Consider the following 5,805-nt stretch of genomic DNA (forward strand, 5'->3'; position numbering starts at 1 on the left):
ATGGATCTCGATCGCATGGTTCGATGATCAGAATTTTGAGTTGCTTCTTAAGAGTTCTGATATATTGCTTAGGAATAAATAACATGTTTTCATATGTATTTCCATTGTAAGCATCAGATTTTTCCGCATGTTTTAAAATAAAAGAAAAAGAAAAGTTTTGATTTATTTTAAGTATCCTTACAATGGCATTTGTTAAAAATTGTTGTTTATATGTTTCCATTGATAGCAATATTGGAAAATCGATTTGATTCTTTCATTTGTGGTAGTGTCATAATTTACCAAATAAGGAAAGATTCTCATCACCCAAGTTTCAGTTGGATAGAAACTTGGAATCATGAAACTTGTATTGTGTGATGAATGAGAATTTTCATCTTTGGGAAATTAAGAGTAACTCCTTGTTCACATGTATATGTGAGTCTAGAGAAGGACTAAACGATCGGGTGCACTAGGTTGTGCGCTGATCAGGTCCATCACAAAGAATGATAAGATTATTCGTCATGATTTACTAAAGTTTAGTAAATATGGTTATACTTACATGTTTAAGTGTAGTTCTGAAACATTGGAATAGTTTCAATGTATAGCAGCACGGATAAGAAGAATCAAATTAGACAGAAAGATAAAAGTTTCTCCAATCTAAACAGATGGGAGAGTACTTGAGTATCTTCTTTTATGATTATCTTAGTGATTATAAAACCATATCACAATTGATCCTCTAAAGACACCTTAGTGCATTTGTTTGGCTAAGGAGAGGAATCATGAATTGTTGAAATGGTTAAATCAAAAGATAAATCATACTTCGTTCCAAAAATCAAGTCTTAGAGTCATACTCCAAGATTGTAACTTGAGTAACATAATCTGACGAAAGGTTTAAAACACTTGTCAAATGTAGATTAAAATGTTTTCTTACTCTAGTATATTTGAAATTGGTAAGTTGTGATGTTTTGGATAAGACAAAGACCAACTAAGACCAATTGTGAGAAGTGTTTAACTTGATAAGAATCCGCACTAACTCTTGAATATTTGTTTTTTTCAAGGAATGGTTCTTGACAAAAAGAATCTTATATGTCAAGTGGACAGTGGGAGTCTTAAAGATCTTGAATAGTTTCAAGAACTAATCAAGAGTAAACCTATTGTTAATCACTAGTACACAACTTGAGGTTTGTAACCTAACGTGTTGACATATTCTTATTTCTGTGTCTATTCCAGTTAAAAGTTGACTTTGCATATGAGTTCTATGAGTTCTCAATTGGTTGCATAACAACCTGGAAGCTATGGTAGGCCCTTGTGCTGCCGGGTGGCAAGAAATTAAGATTGAAAAAGTTCAGTCCATATGAGTTTGGATTTGTCACTAACCTTGCCGCGTGATTACGGTTTTTATAAATTCACATGGATAGGAACACATGCACCATAAAAATCTAAGTGTCATAAGGTTTCTCTCCGACTCATGAAAAATGATGGTGAGGAAATGCTTTCACTATGTAGATTTTAAGTATATAACAGTTGTGATATTTGCATTCTCAAAGTCATTAGTGGAGCGTGTGTGGTTAACCGGCACACTAACATGGACTTGTGAGAATGGCAAAAGGTCTAAACAATTGAGACTATGATTACGACATCCCTTTTCATAGTTCTGAAATTTTTTAGACACACATGTGAGCTATCTAAGAAAAGGTGTATGATTTTGATAAAGTCTTGTCAAAGCAATCTCGTATCAGAAATCTGAACTTTAGTAAGAAAGTCAATAAAGTATTGACTTCTAGAAGTCCAGCTGTTTTCTAATACATGTCAATGCTAGTGGGAGCATAAGTGTTATGCTAATAATCATCATGTTAGTGGGAGCATGATAATTATGGTTAGTGTTGCAAGTTAGCAATGTTAATTATAGAAAACAAAAGGTTCAATTCGCTTTGAAAAGTTGTTTTCCTATAATTAAGGGAGAGGATTTATACTTCATTCCAATTTGAAAAGCTTAGATTGAGATTTTAATCAACTTTAGTCAAGGATATATATGAATGTTATGTTGGAATGGTTCAACACAAGGAAATTCTATGTGCATTCTCAAAATTCGATTATGATTACGGCATCCTTCTTCATAGTTTGAATATTGAGAACATGGAAAATTAAAATTTTATAGCATGAATCGGGTCCCATATGCTTCGGGTATAGGATCAATTACATGTGCTATAATATTTATCCATTCTAAATTTTCCAAATGCCTAGGGCGTTAAGAGGGAAAAAGGAATAGAAGTGGATTTGTCTAAAATGATTAAGCAATTTTCGAGGACAAACTGAGGTTTGCCAAAGATTGGTTGCTCATGGAAAATTGGAAGTATAGAGATAGGACCATATTGATATATTCTGAAAGGAGGCATCTCTTGTTCAGAAGTGATAGTCAAAATGGGAATATGAAATTGTCTCCATAGGTGGAAGTTATTCTTTGAATCTCTGTAAGATTAGAGAACTTAATGCAAGAAGGATGTTCAAAGGAATGTACTTTGAATATGAGACTTCGTTTCCATGGAATTGATTCCATTGGAATACTTTGTAATGTCTGTTGCCAAATCTTTGTGATTCTTGTGCATAGTCATTACAAGAGAATCATTGCATATAAGTTTAGAATCTAACAGATTACAGTAAATGGCAAGAGTTTCGTATTCTTACATTTAAAAAAGGGATTAGGATTTTGAAATGAGCATTATTGGAGTCATATTCAATTGATCTATTTCACAAAAGAAAGGACCGTAGGTAAACATAATGTGCATGCTCGGAGCATGGCATGACTATTGTTTTAATTCAAGTATTAAGTTGATAAATCGAAACATTATACAATGAATAATTTGTAATCAATATGGTGCTTAAATAAAAGGGTTTTTATTTACACTCAAAGTGTTGGGGCCATATAGGATTAGTATTATTCTTGTGTTTCACTTTGCATGTTTTAACTTCCCGAATAACTAGGTTATTCAAACATCCACAGTCGGTCATACGTTCGAAGTAGGTATGAACCAAGACTGTCATGAATGGGTCTGTAGTCTGTCTAGGTGGATAGACTTAGCTGCAACATTCATGAGTACTCATAAGTTCTGAGTATTGGATTAAACCCACGCTCATTTGAATCACTTCATGGATTTTATCACGAGTGAATCATGAGACGATAATATCATATATTCTTCAAACCAGGCCTGGACTGATTTGATTTGTTCAATTAGTCAGTTGTCATAAATCGAAAATCGGGAAACAACAAATGGATAGAGAGAATGATTATAATACACGTCTCAGTCCATATGATATCTAGAATGGAGGAATATATGATCACTTATCTAATGGACGCGTCATTTGATTTGTTCAGAGTTCGACAACGGCTTTAAGAGCTACGATTGCTAGTCGGGTTATGAAGTCGTACTTGTCATAATAGTTATTAGACTTATCCAAATGGGAGACTGTTGGACTAGTGTCTAAGTCCATAACTATAATTGGTATGACTTGACCCGACCCGACATGGTCCATTTGGGTTGCACTTCACCGGAACAATTTGTATGGATAAACTTAGGAGAAAAGGATATTTATGATTTATTAATATATTATAAGTTATAATATATTAATAAGAAATCATATTATTTAATTAGTATTGATCAAGAATTAATTTGGAACTAATTTAATGATCAAAAGAGGCCAAGGTTTATTTAGGATGGGCTAAAAGTGTATGGAAGTCCATGGGTAGTCCATGGAGCTTTTAACCCATGGATCCTATGTAGATGAAAGGTCATGGGTATTAGGGTTTACATGGATGTAGCCCTAATCCTCCATAATATATATAGGGGTTCTTGGCTCACAAAATGTACACTAGTGTGTGTGTAAGAAAAGGTGGCCGATTTTAGTGAGCTCCATATTCTCTCAAGTTATTCCAAGTTGTTGATGGTGATTTATAATTCCACTTGAGGCTTCCACACTATTGGGGCTAAGCTCTTAAGGCTAGATACATCAAGACTTCAATCTCCACTATAAGATATGTTATCCTAACTAGATTCTTGTGTGGTATATGTCAATTGTATGCTAGTCATAGGTTTAATACCTTGGAAACACCATTGCGTGTATAATTAGTGAAAACATAGATCCAAGGTATTTAGGGTTACATGAACACCTTAGGAGGGATAGAGTGCTCAAAACCCAACAGAAGATGCTTTCCAAGAGCTTAAAAGATATTTAAGTTCACCACCCCTACTGGGGGAAGATCCTTATGTTCCAAAGTATTGAGGGCGGGATACTACTGGCCAACTATGAAGAAATATTCCTTCCATCATTCCCATAAATGTGACGCTTGTCGGAGACATAACAACATCCTACATCAACCAGTAGAACCTCTACATCCTATCATTTCTCATTGGCCATTCATGAAATGGGGAATGGATATAGTAGGTAAATTTCCCGTAGCCCCTGCAAGAAAAGTCTTCATGTTAGTAATGACTGACTACTTCTCAAAATTAATAGAAGCTGAAGCCTACGTCTAAATAAGAGACAAAGAGATAGTATCCTTCATCAAATGTAACATCTTAACCAGGTTCGGGATCCCTACCGAAATTATATGTGACAACGGATCCCAATTCATAAGCAAAAGGATGAGGGGCTTTTTCACAAGTTGGGAAATCAATATGGTGATGTCTACTCCTGTCCACCCTGAAGCCAACGGCCAAGCAGAATCCAATAATAAAATCATAGTCAACAATTTGAAGAAAAGGTTGGATGAGAAGAAAGGAAGATGTGCAGAAGAACTTCCTTTCATATTATGGGCCGATAGAACCACTTCTAAGGTAGCTACAGGCCAAACCCCATACTCATTAGTGTTTGGGATGGAAGCAATGATCCCCAGTGAAGTGGTGATCCCCACAGCAAGATACCTACTCCAAAACGAAGGCGACAGCAATAGGATCCTGTCCCAGGATCTCGACACTATAGATGAACTTAGGGATATTGCCAAAATCCGTATTGCTGCTCATCAACAGAGGATCACCAAGGTGTGCAATAAAAATATAAAAGATAGAAGATTACAAATAGGAGAATTGGTACTAAGGAAGACATTCCAAAATACCAAGGATCCTAGTGCAGGTAAACTGGAACCTAAATGGGAAGGGCTATATGTCATAAACGCCGAAGCAGGAAAGGGGGCATCCTGGTTGGCCACTCTAGATGGAAATAGTCAGCCAAGATCCTGGAATGCTATACATCTGAAAACCTATTTTATGTAAGTAAAACTGGTCATCTCCTGCTACACTCAAGGTACACATGTTATTTACCTTTTATCCTTCATTTTTTACTATTTATTTTCTTCAAATATGATTGCTAACTTAAGCATCGGAGGGGCGTTAGCTAGTCTAATGCCCACCCCTCGCTAACGTTTGCTACATGCAGAGACTAAAGGTGTGACAAGCGTCAAAATTTAGTCAAACAAAGTCAAAAAGTCAACTCGGTCAACGCGACTTGTACTAATACGTTAGGGTTTAAACTATGCTTCCTAATGTATAAATTGCAATTATAATACAAGGTATATATCTCTCTATCTCTATACTCTCTCTATCTCAAATATCTCTTTGTAGCTCAAATCTCTCCCAAAAATCTCTTTGTATCTCAAATCTCTCCCAAATATCTCTCTATCTCAAATCTCTCCTAAATCTCTCTCTATATCTCAAATATCTCCCAAATCTCTCTTTATATCTCAAATCTCTCCCAAATCTCTCTTGATAACAAAAATCACACTTCTCACCCCGGAATACCTCTCACCTCGTAACACTTCTCACCCGTAACACTTCT

The sequence above is a fragment of the Lactuca virosa genome, chromosome 4, assembly GCF_052849685.1.
Source record: "Lactuca virosa cultivar CGN04683 chromosome 4, Lactuca_virosa_CGN04683_v6, whole genome shotgun sequence".
Lineage (NCBI taxonomy): Eukaryota > Viridiplantae > Streptophyta > Magnoliopsida > Asterales > Asteraceae > Lactuca > Lactuca virosa.